This window comes from Globicephala melas, chromosome 12, assembly GCF_963455315.2.
Source record: "Globicephala melas chromosome 12, mGloMel1.2, whole genome shotgun sequence".
NCBI lineage: Eukaryota > Metazoa > Chordata > Mammalia > Artiodactyla > Delphinidae > Globicephala > Globicephala melas.
In genome coordinates, this window is record NC_083325.1 from 46,944,445 (window position 1) to 46,961,070 (window position 16,626).

At 36.1% G+C, this 16,626-nt stretch overlaps 1 long non-coding RNA gene across 1 annotated transcript in view; it reads left to right on the forward strand.

Annotated features, from left to right (window-relative positions):
- The first annotated feature begins 6,670 nt into the window (after positions 1–6,670).
- The window catches only part of LOC138842932 (uncharacterized), a 59,188-nt gene continuing 49,232 nt past the window's right edge, over positions 6,671–16,626 (forward strand). The window contains exon 1 of the long non-coding RNA XR_011377925.1: positions 6,671–6,835. This is a non-coding gene — a long non-coding RNA (uncharacterized lncRNA). The remainder of the gene's footprint in view (positions 6,836–16,626) is intronic.

The window sequence follows — 16,626 nt, forward strand, 5'->3', positions numbered from 1 at the left end:
AAGCTTTTCCATTTCCTTTTGTAGCTCAAACCTGACCCAGCTTGTGTCCAACAGGACCCTTAAAATCAGCTATTCAGGGCTTCCCTGGTGGTGCAGTGGTTGAGAGTCCGCCTGCCAATGCAGGGGACACGGGTTCGTGCCCCGGTCCGGGAAGATCCCACATGCCGCGGAGCGGCTGGGCCCATGAGCCATGGCCGCTGAGCCTGCGCATCCGGAGCCTGGGCTCCACAACGGGAGAGGTCACAATAGTGAAAGGCCCGTGTACCGCCAAAAAAAAAAAAAAAAAATCATCTATTCATACTAGGGTACATGTACTTCTCAAAATATACAAAAATGTTCCCAAGGGATATGTGAGAATAGATAGCTTGAAGATAATTCATTATCTACACCCTGTGTGTATATACACACACACATACATTTTTATGTGTGTATTTGTATATTACACACATATATAAAATACCCAATATATAACTATATCATACAGAAAAATTTCACAAAAGTGAGGTATTTTAACCACAAATGGTTACCACTGGTACCTCTTTCCACTCGCTCTCTCCTCCATTACAATTCTTTTTGTGTCAAGTGACTTTGGAGTGGCCCCAGGTGTTTTTGTGATTCAGTTATGAGATAGAATAAATGATAGACATACACTTGGTTTAGGTTTAACAGGATGTATTTATGTGGTTTGCAGTCACTACCTTATGTCACAAAGTTATTATTAGTCATCATGTTTTAGTTTCCATAGACCGTTTCTAGGAATACCATACACTGGGTTAACTCATCTGGCATTGTGACAGAGAGGCACAAAGCCAGAGGTCATTCTATGATATCAAGGCATCCTACAGTGTCTGGCAACAAAAGCATGTGGTTATTGGAGCAGAAAAAAGGTCTAAAATTTATGAACCCAGGAGCTTACCTTCTCTGGAGAACTTTTCCAATCATTAGATATGTGAAACTCTAAGGGGAATATCCACCCAGTATTCTTCATCCATGCCCTGTCAAAACAGAAATTCTCTTCTGTCAAGAATACACTTGTAATGCAACATAGGCAATTATAATGCACCACAGTTTTATTTTTTTCTTTTTGATAGCAAAATAGAATATGTCAGAACTCCTGAGTCTGTAGGTCACAAACCTGTAACAGCACTAAAAATAGTAAATAGTTCTGTATGAGGTAATATATGAAAGCAACTTGAAACTTCTTCCCCAAAATTGCTAATTAATCTAAAAATTTTAGATTGTTAATGAGTTGTGAGGTTTAAAGAAATTCTTCAATACTATCAAAATTTTTTTGATTAACCATTCTAGAGAGAAACCTGAGTTACTTTTCAATTCTAAAAAGTAATACTACACAATTGTTATTATATGAAAAGGAGATCAAAGAGTTACGAGGCAAAATTGTAGGGAGAAAGTAAAATGTGTCACGCAGTTCAGAAATAAAAATATTCTGATGATTTTGAGGGATTTTATAATATCTGGTATTTCTCAGCTTTCATTCTAAAATTGTATTGAAGAATAATTGAAGAATAAAGTACTCATATAAATGTAGTCATAGAAAGTGTTATCAGTTTTGAAATAGTATTCATCTATAAAATAATAACCAAAATCAAGATAATCAATATTTTCATTTTGCCCCAAATTTTCTTCATGGTCCTTTGTAATCCATTGTTTCCTCTACTCCCATTGTTAGGCAACCAGTAATGTACTCTCTAACACTAAAGATTAGTTTGAATTTTCTAGAATTTTATGTAAATGTAATCATAGAATATATACTTTTTTTGGCCTACCTTCTTCTCACCTATCATAATGCTTTTGAGTATGAATGTTGTTGCATGAATCAATTATTGTTTTTTTATTGTTGCTGAGTAGTATTCCGTTTTATGAGTACAGCATGTGTTTTCTGTTTATTGATTCTATTGCTGATGAACATTTGGGTTGTCTCAGTTTTTGGCCATTACACATAAATCTTCTATGAACTTTGTATCAATACATAATAAGTCTTTGGGTGGACATATGTTTTTACTTCTATTTAAATACTTAGGAGTAGAATGGCTGGAGCATATGGGGGATATATGTTTGACTTTTAAGAAACTCAAATTTTTCCAGTTCCATTTTACATTACTACCAGCAGTGTATGAATATTAGTCACTCTGCATCTCCAACAACACTTGATATGACCAATCTTCTTAACATTTTAGCCAGTTTAATCACTGTGTAGTAGTATCTCATCATGGTTTCATTTGAATTTAAGAATATGACTAATGAAATTGAGCATAATTTCCTTTCCTTTTTGGCTATTTATATATCTTCTCATGTGAAGTGCCTGGTAGGATCTTTTGCTCATTTTTTAACATTGAGTTATTCTTATTCTAATTATTAAGTTATTGTATTTCTTTACATATTCTGGATGCAAGTTCATTTGATAAATGAATCACAATTATTTTCTCCCAGTCTGTGGGACTCTTGCTATGTGCTATAATGGGAGTGTTCCTCCTCTAGGAACTAGGACCTCTAACTCTAGAGAGCCCACAGTTTCTCCTAATTTGAGAAAGAGGTGCTACTGGAACAGGAGTAGATATACACAGGAATCTGAGCTACTTGCTTATATAGCTTGTTTTTTACCTTTGTCTTGCTCATGTTTGGTCCCAAACGTGCCACTTTCATCTTATAATGGATTTTTCCTGAACGTGACTAGCCTTATGGATTCGTGGTTCTCACAGAACCCAACTTATGATGGAGAGCTGTGGCTGCATGATCTCCTGACATTTCATCTCTACCAGTAGGATAATTTTCCTCTGCAGATGGCACAGAGTCTATGTTGTGATTCTCCCATTGGGGTTTGCCATAAACTCACCGTGGCCTCATTTTCCACCATTAATACTATAAATTTTTTTTTGATATCTTACTATAGTTTAATGTTCATTTCTCTTATTAGGTACAAGGTTGAGAATATCTGCATATGGATACTATAAATAGTACAATATCTTCTGTATCTTCTGGCCCAAGCACTCAGGCTATTGTATCACAGCTTGGTCCTTCTGCAGAGTGCTTTCCTTTTCTGAGTTCCAATCAAAGATGACAGCTTGGACAATATTCCTCCATGAAGAATATGCTGCCTGCATAACAGAAGAGGCTTATCAGACATTACATGTCCTTTTTTGTTTGTGCTGGCCATGCCACCTGGCTTATGGGATTTTAGTTCCCCATCCAGGGATTGAACCTGGGCCCCAGCAGTGAAAGCTCTGAGTCCTAACCACTGGACCTCCAGGGAATTCCAACATGTCCTTCTTTGTGGTGGGATATAAATGATGCAATAATTCATTCTTCACTTTGGATAGAATATCCCAGGGTGCTCATAACCATTGCTCCCTAAAAATGTCACTGACATGACAGGCCAATGAAACTTCATAAGCTTTATCTCCCACCCTCTGAAGGGTATTTGTCTTACCAACACCTCCAAAATGGTAACCAGCTCATGCTTATTCCATTTGATTAATCAATATAGTGAATCACTGTGTTGTTCTGTGGGACGTCCAGAGAGTCCAAGCTTCTTTAGCATAATATACTATGAAGGAGAATGAGACAATGGTAGCCCTGCGGGGGGGAAATGTGAATGTATATTGTTGTCCATTCCATGTGAATACAAACTATTTATGATTCTCTTTTCTAACAGGGAAGGAAATATTATTCCTTAAGTTAGAGACAGCATACCACACACCTGAGACTGTGTTACTATGCTCAATCAAAGATAGCATACCTGGCACGGGGGCTACAGTTGGGGCCACTACTTCATTGAGTTTGTGACCCCAGTTGAGTCTACTGTGTTGTCCAGGCTCCACCTAGTTTCTAACAAAAGGTAGATTGGTAAATTAAACAGCACTAGGATGAGTGTCACCACACGTGCATACTTTAGAGCTATGTGAGTGGCATTAGTTTCTGCCATCCCCAAGGATAACAATGTCCTTATTTTATATTATTGGCTTAGGAGAGAAAGACAGGAGGAAAGATCCTTTCACTTGGACTTTGCTACTATGTTAACTTTTACTCTACAGACCAAGGACCTTATGTGGGCCTGTGCTAACTACTAATTAGGTCTATTCCCACTATATATTCAGAGAATGGAGAAATAACATTGGCTAGTGTTAACACACTTACCAAATTAATACTTAAGTGGAACACAGGGTGCCGGATTGTGAACTGCAGTTCAGAAACAGACCACAAGAGGAACTGAAATAGAGAAGTTTATTACTGGAGGAAGGTCCTGGAAGAAGTACATGGCATGCTTTGAGGGGCCACATAGGGAGGTCAAGACAGAGTGCAGACAGAGAGAAAGATAGGACTTGGGGCACATGTCTGTATCAGAGTCTGTGGGTGGAGTGCTTTGGGGTTCCTGGGCTAAGGCCAGACTGGTAAATTCAAACCAAAAGAAAAAGGTTTTGATAAGCCCCACGGGGATATTATCTAAGGGGAACATAAAGGGAATGCACTTGTGAGGCAGGGGAGATGGTTGATCTCCTTTCTGGCTTCCTTTCTATTTTGTTCCTAGGGTTCCAGGTCCTATTAATCATCTCTATAATGCTTTGTGGGTCAGGACTCCCTAATGCCATTCATTACAATAATTGTGCCCACTTGGCTCCTGCAGGTTAAGCACTGCATTCATGCCCCTGTTGTTTCAGGGTACTATTCGTGAACTGATTACAGCTAAGACTATCTCTGAAGGAACCTATAGCCAAAGGCTGTCCATGGATCTTCACTTCCAGAAGCTGGACCAACAAACCCTTCAGAACTGAGAGGGTTCTGGGTGAAGAGTCCCTGTGTCCACTGTACAGAAAACATTCTAGTAAAATCATCTTTATCCTTTCTCTGGGACCATGCCCCTCTGTCTGAATGTTTTCCCTTATAATCATTGTATGGACGTAGGTACTTTAATTTTTTTTACTAATTTTTATTGGAGTATAGTTGCTTTACAACGCTGTGTTCATTTCTGATATACAGAAAAGTGAATCAGCTACACGTATACATATATCCCCTCTTTTTTGGATTTCCTTCCCATTTAGATCACCAAAGAGCATTGAGTAGAGTTCCCTGTTCTATACAGTAGGTTCTCATTAGTTATCTATTTTATACATAGTAGTGTATATATGTCAATCCCAATCTCCCAATTCATCTGACCAACCCTTCACCCCTTGGTATCCATACGTTTATTCTCTACATCTGTGTCTCTATTTCTGCTTTGCAAATAAGTTAATCTGTACCATTTTTCTAGATTCCACATATAAGCAATATTATATGATAATTGTTTTTCTCTTTCTGACTTACTTCACTCTGTATGACAGACTGTAGGTCCATCCACGTCTCTGCAAATGGCACAATTTCATTCCTTTTTATGGCTGAGTAATATTCCATTGTATATATGCACCACATCTTTATCCATTCATCTGTCATTGGACATTTAGATTGTTTCCATATCCTGGCTATTGTAAATAGTGCTGCAATGAACATTGGGGTGCATGTATCTTTTGGATTATGGTTTTCTCCAGGTATATGCCCAGTAGTGGGATTGCTGGGTCATATGGTAATTCTATTTGTAGTTTTTTAAGGAAGCTCCATACTGTTCTCCATAGTGGCTGAACCAATTCACATTCCCACCAAGAGTGTAGGAGGTTTCCATTTTCTCCACACTATCTCCAGCATTTATTGTTTTCAGACTTTTTGACGATGGCTGAGTAGGTACTTTAATAACAGAAGTTTTGTAAAATAGGAAAACTAACACGTCAGAAGAATGGTGTGTTGCTCTGTCAGTCTGTATCTCTTGGAGCACTGAGCAGCCATGTAAACAGGCTCCCCTCTGGAGGGGGCCTATGGAGAGACCCTGAAAATACACATAGAAGGAAAATCACCTGGTTGAGCTCAGCCTTTCTGCTCTCTCTGACGAAGTACCAAATAAAAAGTGAAGTCATGTTGACCCTTCCAAACCAACCCAGCTGCCAGCTGAATGCCATCATGTGACCCTGCTCAGTGACACGTGGAGCAGAAGAATCAGCCATCTGAGAACTGCTCAAACTCCAGATCCACAAATTCATAAGATGAAATAACACGACTGTTGTTACAAAGCCATTGTATTTTAAGGGTAGTTTTTTATATAGCAATAGATACTTAGCTTGTGTACCATTTGTGTGTCAGCCACAGAACTCACTGAGATTCTTTGCATTATAAATAGCTGCTAAGTATTTGATTATTATTTATTTCAGCTAGAAATTATTAAGGATAGACTATGTGCCAGGTACAATATTTTGCATATATTGTCTCATTCAACCCTGACAACATGAGTTACAAACAGTGCCAATCAATTATCAATTGTCTCTCAGCAATAAATACACTTTCTATACTCTGCTCTGTAATGCTTGGAATCAGACACATTTTCAGACTCATCTTCCAAGGAAATTCTGGTTAGGTTTTGCCATTAGAAGGTACCAGAGGAAGACTGAAAGGTGGGAGAAGGAAGGGATGTCTTTGCTTTGCTGCTCCTATCAGCATCGGCTTAGCATCAGCACTTGTTCCCAGTCTCCAGCATTTGAATTGCAGCACTCCCACAATCAGCCTTAGCATCCTCTCTCAGAAGTCCTAGAGGGAGCAGTCATCCTGTGCCATCTCCTCAGTGTTCTGAGCACCAGCCCTGTCTGGATCCTCCTTCAAGTTTCTGAGGAATGTTTTCCAAATTTGCTTCAGGCCACTCAATAACAAAATAAACGATGCCTTACAGATCAAGTTGAAGCACCTTTTCCTTCTCTTCCCAATAGGATCTCCTGCTCTTCAGAGAAAGTTTTTCTATATGGTGAGTAGTTATCCTTTATTTGATAGCTGCCCTTTACATTTATTTTTTAATATTTTATCAAAAATTATCTACTTATATAAGATTTCATGAAAAATACATAGCATAGTATTTCGTGTTTTTACTTTACTTAAATAGCCCCTGTATCCATAATTTTCCTCAACATCATTTTTTAAACTATCATTGTTTATCTATACATATTTAACTCATTTCTTTTATCTGTCATATGGAATTCTGTTATATGACTACAATGCTATTTATCCATTATTTTATTGTTACTTTTAGGTGGTTTTTACTCTCCAAATTCCTTCAGTAACTTGACTGAAGAAAAATAATTCACTTTTTTAAGACCAAAGTGGGCTTTAATTGGAAAATGTATTTTGTTCTTTTCTTTTGCTATGCAATCACTTTCTAGAAATGTTAAGAAACTGTCATAACCAAAAACTTACAAAATATTAAGCTTCCACTAAAGAAAAACATATGTTCCCCCAAAGAAGATCCATCTAAATAATGCCCTGAGATCTTTGTGGCATCTTAAAGTTATTAGCTTGGTTATAGCAGGGAAAGTGTTAAAATAAAAAAAGGAAAACTTCATCCCTGAAACAGACATGATCAACTGATTGCTTACAGTGTCTTTCCTAGGTTTAACAACATTTTACTTACCCACTAAAAGACAACTATTTAACAAAATCTTACCTCTACTAACTGCAAGGTACCTTCTGATACCCAATACTGCTCCTCTTTCCGGAGGGACTAATTACAAAATGGTTGTGTTTATGGAAGCTCACAAATAGCTTTCAACTTTGGTTCATTCCTATAAATTGGAGGTGGTAAATTTAAAAATCTAGTCAGAGCAAGTACACTTCCTTTCAGGTGGCTACTGATCTCAGTTTTCCTAGGACAATCCTGATTTCCCTGGACTTGGATTTTATAACAGTGACAAGACAAAAATAACCTAAACTGAAATAAAGGATGAAAATCTTGATTTACCACATATTTAGTCCCAGTATGGCAACATGCTGGCATATGTGCCTTTTGTTCTCTCTGCCATGGTGAAGGCCTACTTAACAGTTGACTACAGCACTGTTCTCATAGATCTCAAATAAGGCTTTGCCTTATATTGTCTCATTCAATCCTGACAACATGAGTTACAAACAGTGCCAATCTAAATAAAGAACTATAAGTTTTTTATTTTAGCAAATTGATCATAAAATTAATCATTCAAACTAGGACATTTTGAGATTGAAAGAGTACCATTAATAACTGCACCAAGAAAATGCAAATGAAACATACATCTCAAATACATGGATATAGCTTAAAAATATTGAACAAACCTCTCTGTGATAGAACACGTTTACATTGTGTGCTAATTTAATTCAGCTACTCCTCACAACGCTATAATACATTATTAACATTATTTCCATTTTACAGATAAGCACACTGAAGATTAGAGTTGTTAGATCATTTGCTTAAAATCACACAGCTAGGAAATAGTGGGTTTGTGATGTAAATTCAATATTTCTCATTCTGGAGCCTACGTTTTAACTGCCACATTCTACTGTTTCTCAAGCTCTGAACCATATCTCATGACTGGTTAAATTGCTAGTCACCTCCAGAATTATTTCAGTGATTTTTACATGGCAACCACTCAGAAGCCTTTTTCCCTCCAGTTTAAAATGATGCCACCCTCCATGCAGCTTTGTAAGAATTACCGCAATTTCTTGAGTGAGGCAAATACAACAGCAACAAATGGAAAAAAGAGAGAATGTCAGCCTCTCCTCCAAAATGGCTCAATTTAAAAGTGTATATATTCACTCATTTACAATCCTCATTATTCATGGATTCCATATTTGCAAATTTGCCTATTTGCTAAAATTTACTTACAGTTCTAAAATCTATAGTTGGGGCATTTTTTGTGGTTATTTGTGGACATGCACAGATTGGTGAAAAATTTGTTGCCTGATGTAAAATTTCCCAGCTGAGGTCCAGTAAGGCAATGGCCTGCCTTCTTGTCTCAGCTCTCATGCTGTAAACAAGTGCAGAATGGTATGTGGTAAGGCAAGGCTCTGAGTCAAAGATAGTACCATGGGGATTAGAGGTGTATTTAACCAATGTGATAGCAAAACACTATATATAAGGCATTAAAACAATGGCTTACATTTTACTCTGGTCTTTGTTTACCGTGTTTACTGCTCTATATCTTTTCAGCCTTTGATTTCTATCTTTTTCCTGTCATGAAGGTAGGTGGAATTCATAGCCATTTTGCAAGTTGCCCAGAACAACAAGAATTTATCAAAATGAAAACTTGGCAAATAGTCCGAGAGCTTCCCTCAAACCATGAAACATCCAAACCTGCGGGGGTTAAAAACTAAACTCTTGATCTAAACACATGTAGGTCTTTCTGTGCTCTTCAAGCAATACATTGCTAGGTAGCCCTAGGCATGGATGTTACCAGGCCTGAAAACACTCACACGCACACATGGAGCTATCAGCCATCCTAAATACTTTCCAGTTTGTAGGTCAATCCCTTCTGTCTCTCTAGATCATTAAGCAAGTCTAACACTTGGAACTCACTCCAAATTACAAAATCCACCTACCATAAGAGCAGAGCAGGTGCCAGGATCCAAAATAAGTATAAATTCCCAAATATCACCCAAAAGAATTTCTCAACAGTTTCTATTTTCATCCAAAAAGCTGGTATATACCACTGCTGCCATTGGAGAGGACAATTAAGAGTTTGCTAAATGAGGAAAAAATACCTCTACACATGCATAATTTAAAACCCTGGAATTAAGAGCATCTTTATCCAATTTTTTGGAAAGAAGGATTGCTCGAGCTAGACGATATTATTCACAGAGGTAGCAGGAGATGCTTCTGCTGTCTTCTTCCACAGCATGGCTTGCTTCCTGCCTAACAGCAGTATATTAGTTTGACCATTTACTTTGTATATTGTTGGGAGCCAAGAAGTTTTCGCCATTAGAAGATGGCCGACACCCTGCTTCTCTTCCTGATTTATGAGATAGAAGTTCGCGCCTAAAATGAAAGCCCGCGCACGCAGCACCAATGATGATTAGCCAAGTACTTCCCTCATTCTGAATCCCGCCCCCCTTTCTCTGCAGTGTATAAATACAGCTACCGCAGCAATAAAAGTTTGAGGCTTGATCAGGATTTTGTCTTGCCTCCATTATTTCGCGTCTCCTGCCCTTCCCCTTTTTTTCAACCCCCACAGGTTCCTCCTCAGACTCACAAGGATTTGTCCTGCTGGTCGGGACTCCCGGGGACGCCCGGGGCCGTACACAGTATATATTACTGAGTTATTTTCTGAACCACGATTCAGATATAAATCAAAACACTTGCACACTGGGTTTGAACTCAGACAGGAAGCCTTATATGTGTTTCTCCTTTTTCCTATCCATCACATTTAGCTGAATAATTTAAAGGTATGTTCCTCCCTGGGAAGTGCAGCAAAATATGGAGACTGGTTTTCCTTTAAAGGCACTTTGAATAAAATAGTTAATAGGTCTGAGAGTGGACAAGAGGTGTGTGATGTAGGAATTTTTTTTCCTTTTCCCATAGATTATAAGGAGTGACAATTATGGAAAAATCCAAATATTTTCACAACTATAGTCTCACCTATAGTAGCTACAATACTCTTATTTTTTGTAGTTTAAGTATTATAGATCAAAAAGATTGTGGCATTCTTCAAAAATCATAATAATATCGTTCCTTTTGCTCGTGATCATTACACAAGGAATGTAACTTAGTTATGAGACATTGGGCGAAGTCTTCTGGGTGGTCTGAGAAATTTTATTTACTCTTAAAAGGGATCCAAAGAAAAGATGGCCTCTCTTCCAGCTTTTCATGTAACTGTGTGAGGATGAAAGCCGTGGAATTGTGCACACATTTTATGACTAGGAGGGGACACTCTTAAGACAGAAAGCAACTATGAGAGGATGGCAAAGTAGAAAAATCAGGAGAATCTGAACCCTTGAGTGTGCTGCTAGACTCTCTTTTTGAATGTATTATATGGATTAATAAATTTTCATTTTGTCTCAATATATTTTTAGTAAGAGCTTCTAATAATTTTAGGATAGAACACCCTAAATAATATGTAGGTTAAGTAACATAGACCCATATCACATGTAATTTAGTGAACTCAAGATTCAAAGCCAGATTTTTCTGACTGTAAACCTTTATCTACTTTCATAATATAATTACTTCTGATCCCACCTTGGTGAGAAATAGCTGATTATTGAGAAAAGGCAAAACACACTGATATTAATTTTCTTACCAACATGAAAGAATACTGTTTAATTTTTTTAAAAAGTTAGATGTATCTATTTATGTGGTTACTATATAGGATATATTTATTTTGCTCAATATTCATTATAGGTAATGATGTCACTAAAATCATAATAATTAATTATAAGAGGTCTTAAAGATTTTCATTTAGCATTCACTTTCAATTTCAAACTCTAGGTCCTCAGTGCTTTTTTATAACTGTTTCTAGTTCTCAATTACAAGTTGTCTTAAGTTCTCTCTGCCTTAAGTACAAAGTTATCAGCGTCAATATCACCATTATCATTTTCCTATATCCTCTCATACTATCCTTTCCTAGATGAGTCCAGTAAAAAATGAAAATTCTCTTGGGAAAATTCCTTTGGCATTTAACTTCCTTTCATATATGATTCAATTCATATCCAACAATATCTTCTCCTTCAAATTCTATCTCCAGTCTCCTTTCTTCTTCAAGACATTGTTGGAATGATATCCCACCCCTAAGCAGCTCTCCATGCTTGGTTGCTACATAGTGCTCTGTCACAAATCACCTTCTCTACACACACTTTCCTGACCCTTCCAGTCTAGCAGGCACCATTCCTTATCATTCTGAGTGTAACTCTACACGTCTGAGGATTTGGTGTGCCCCATAGTCTAAGACAGGCAAATACTATTTAACATGCTTCTCATTATCTCTTTCCCTTTGTTAATGTTTATTATATACTTGATGGTGTGTGCATATGTGTGTGTGTATATATATGTTTTTATATGTATGTGTGTGTATATATATATTCCAGAAATCAAACAAAATCCATTATAAATACTGTACAGTACTTATACAGTATATGGTATGCCAGTAACTATTGTTCTAAGAGCTTTAATTAAATATATTAGTATTTAATCCTCAAAATAACCTGTATAGGATTAGGTAATTTTACTAACCCCATTTTTATAAAGAAATTTCCAAATTACCGAAAATCACACAACAAGGAATTGGTGGAGTTGGAAGGCAGGCAATCTGACTTCAGAATCCATGAAGCTACTATACTGTGCTTCCTTCCTGTGAACATTCATCAGCCACCCATATGGCTCACACTGCACTCATCCCAGATAGTTCATATTGCTTCCCTCACTTAGAATCTACATCTTTTAGAAAGGAATATACATCTAATAATTACTGGGCATTGTAGAAGGCATGACTAGTTGCCATCAAAATGTATATTCCCTCTTCCTGAATGTGTGTCTATTCCTGGGAGGGAGTTATCTAGCAGGGATTGTATTTCTGGGGTGCTCCCTACATCCAGGTGAAGCCATGTTACTAGTTCTCATCAGTGGGCTGTGAGCAAAATTGATTTGTATCACTTTGGGGGCAAAAATTTTTAAGGAATTAATAGTCTTCTTTGTCCCGTGTTTTCTCTTCTACCAGCTAGATGTGGAAGAGTATAAGGCTCATTACATGGTCAAGCTAAATGATAAATGGATGATGGTTTTTTAATGGGTCCTTCATAGAGGGAAGTCATGAGCCACTGGGAATATTCACATCTGATTATTAAGTAAGTACCAAATAGTCATCTACGAAGTTTGAGTCTTCATTCAATTTTAAAGTCTGTTACAACAGCTGGCTTTTCTGTAACTAATGCAGGCATGTAATAGAGGCCAGAAATGACACATGCATTTTCTCAGATGATTCATACCGCATTCTTTGAGGCAAGTACTTTTATCTCTGTAAAAACTATGGTTCATTGAGACTGATCAACTTGTTGAAGGTTATACAATTCCAGAGTGTCTGACTCTGACAGTTATACAATGTTACTACAATATGGTGTCTATCGTACGCGTCTTGTTTTTGAGCTTAAGCCCTACAGATCACAGTATTTTCTTTGCTGAAATATATTCACACTACTTTGAACAAGAGAACCTCTTAACAGACATCTATCCCCTCACTTCTTCCTGGCTAACAGAAGCATGATTGTATTGGTGCAGCCCCAGGTGATAGATTACACTTGACCTAAGCAAGTTAGGACAAAAGATTCCTCAGTTCCCACACTCTCCTGCTGTGCAAGTAGCAAAGATCATCTGGAGAGGTTCTGAGAAAGATTTCTTCCCTTGTGAAGGGAACAGAAGCAGATGATCCCCCTTTTTCTGTTTAAATATGGATAGGATGATGGGGGCTTCCCCACTCATTTTGCAACCATGAAAGAATAGCCAAAACCATTGCAGAGAGGAGTAAATCAACTTTATGTAATAACTCACCTCTCAAAAACATCTTGTATGACAAAAACTTCTGTATATGTGGAAGCATTAGTGTGTTAGCTTTTCTGTTATTTAGAGCTGAAAATGATTCTAATCAAGGAAACTATCATTCCGAAATTATTTTTTTCAGTATAATCTTTATCAAAATATACCAACATCCCATAAGGATATATTATAGTTTTTATGACACTCTAAATGACTCTCAATACTGAAAAATTTTTAACTTACCCTATTTATATTTACCATAAAGCCATTATTTTTCTTTAGCATTATCTTCGTGGCAGGAGTCTGGTTTCTTAAATATAAGGAGTTTAACTTGTTAAATATGCATTTATTTTATTTGTGGCTTTTTGTGTAATGAGAGATTAGGGAAAAGTAGAAGAATAGAGAATTTTGCAAGGTAGGAAACACTAAATACTTTAATATTTGATATTTGAAATAGTGAATCAGACAAGTTACAGAATTCAAAAGGAGCAATGGAGAAACGTTTCCTATTTATTAGCTTTTTTCTAAGTTTGGCTGCTTTATTTGTAGATGGTACTAATGACAGTACACAGCTCATTGATTGAGTTTCCAATCCCATGCGCAATGTCATGAATATTGACAGCCCTCAATAAATGAGGACTGCTGTTTTCATTATTATTATAATCATCTAATAATAATAATGGTTCTGAAATGTCAAAATATCTTTGGTAAAGACACTGCTGTGAATCACTGAAGTGACTTAGGAGGATAACTATGTTCTTTAATTTACTTTTTGTGAAAGATATACAGTAACTTTAAAATTAGCCATGGGATGCATTCATTTACTTGGCTGTCTTTCAACTTCAAAACTACCTTAAATTTCAAACTACACCTTAACTTCAATAAATGAGACAAAAACAATGTGCAACTTATGGCACTGAGACAGTCATGTGAATGTTAAGCAACTTTCCTTCTACTCTCTCCCCAAAGTTATTTTGAAGTATGTAGCAACAATGCTGTTAGAAATTCCAGTGTAAGTTGGCAACTTTCAAAAGAAATTAGCGTCTATAGAGAATATTTATCCTTTGTAAAAACTACTTTTAATTCCATGCTTTATCCTGCTAGGTTAAGGGTTATACTAACCTCTACAGAGTACGAGAAAATTTAGATGCCCTAGTCTTTTTTTCAAATTACTCTTCCCTGCTTTTAAAATATAGAATAAAATTGATCCTTTAAATGGATAAGACATTAGGTTAGAACTTGATAATATACTTTGAACTATTGGAAATAGACTCTGTCAAGTCATTTGATTTTGCCTCTATTGTAGTTTATTTTAATTTCAAGTATTTTAAATGCCCTGTCTACCAAATCAGGTAATTTTTGAACTTCAACATTTTTGTGGGACAACATTCCACTGTTTAGATATTAGGTTACTAAATGTAATATAGGAATAAGTTTATATCTAACACTGATTCAAAATTGTCTGTATAATGTAGTGTGCTGGGCATTAAGAAATCCAGCTTGAATACCAGATGCTGTCACTAAACTCACTGTGTGACATGTGGGAACCCCTCTTTCTTCTCGTCATCTTAATTTCCTCAAATATAAAGGCAAAAGAATTGGACTAGAACTCTATGGCTTCAGCATCTTTCACCTATGAAATTATTTGTTGCAATGCTCATTATGGTCAGGGCTCTCATGTAATAATATAGGTCATATGAAAAAGTTTTACAATCCTTAAGAAAAAATAAAATGTCCCCATAAAAATATTAACAAAGGCTATGAATATGCAATTACCAAACAAGAAGCACGTGAAAAATACTCAGCCTCATTAGTAATCAGAGAAAGCAAATAAATAACAATAAAATAGGTTCTTACCCATCAGACTGTAAACAATTTAAATTTTGATAATATTAAGTTTTAGTGATACTAAAGGGACAGACATCTCTCACACATTGCTGATATTAGCTTAGCTACTTTGGAGGAGAATTTCGAAATAGCTTTCTAAAATTAAACTGCACATAGTACACCCCCTAGAAATTCCATTTAACTGTATTTTTACCAGAAAAAAACACTTTCCAACTCATAAGGAAACTTATTCAAGAGCACTCCTGAAGCATTATATGTAATCAAGATACATTTGTGGGAGAAAAACTGATGTTCATGAATAGAAGAATCATGTAATAAACGGTGCTACACCTGTACTATGGAATACTATGTAGAAAAGAATGAAGTAAATTCACTGTGCTAATTTGTACAAATATGCAAGATCTGTTGTTCATTTAACATACAGAACAATATAAGTAGCATGATAGTATGTGTACTTGTGTGTGTGTGTGTATGTGTGTGTGTGTGTGTGTGTATAAATAAATTTCAAAGGATCTAGAATATTCAGGACCAAATTAATGTTTCCCTCTAGGGAAACAGGGAGAGGACTGATGTTCATGGTAAAAGAGCCTTCTCTCTAGTGTGTATACTTTTTGTAAGTATAATATAATCATATATTAATCATGAAATTAAACATTACTGGAAAAGGAGGATTTAATTCTTTTACATTACCATGAATTTCATCAAAAATTTTGTCAATATCAATTTTTTCAAAAATAAATTGACCACAGATTTATGGCTATACTTCTGGACTCAATTTATTCTACTGATCTATACATCTCTCTTTACACCAGTACAACACTGTCTTGATTACCACATCTTCGTAATTCTGGTATACCTGCTATACAGCCTTTCAACTTTGTTTTATTATTATGTTACACATACATATTTTTCTAAAGTATTATGGTTAAATAGCTTTCCCCTTAATGTAAAGAAACAGCAAAGTCAACAAGGATAAACTAGTACTTTGTAGAACTACTTTCTCAGAAGACATAGGGAATATGCTGGTCTGTGGGACTTTTAGTGGGTGTCATGTTTATGTCTCCCTGATTTCATGAACTGGTTAAACAGAAATTTCAAAAGACTGTCCAGCAATGTCAACCAATCTTGGTATCTCTTGTTAATTATTTGAATTTTTTCTCTCTCTCCCTCCCTCCCTCCCTCCCTCTTATTCTCCCTCTTCTCAGTAGCTGGTCTCTTGTGAGTTTTTCCTAAATTACTTATATAAAAATACTTCAATATGCCATTTAGTTAATATTCATTCATAAAATAATGACAATCATAAGTCATTATGATAAAACATAAAACACTTTACAATTTACAAAGCATTTAAAAATTTAAATGCTTTATATAAAAATACTTTATTTATATAAATTTATATAAAATTTATATAAAAATACTTCAATATGCCA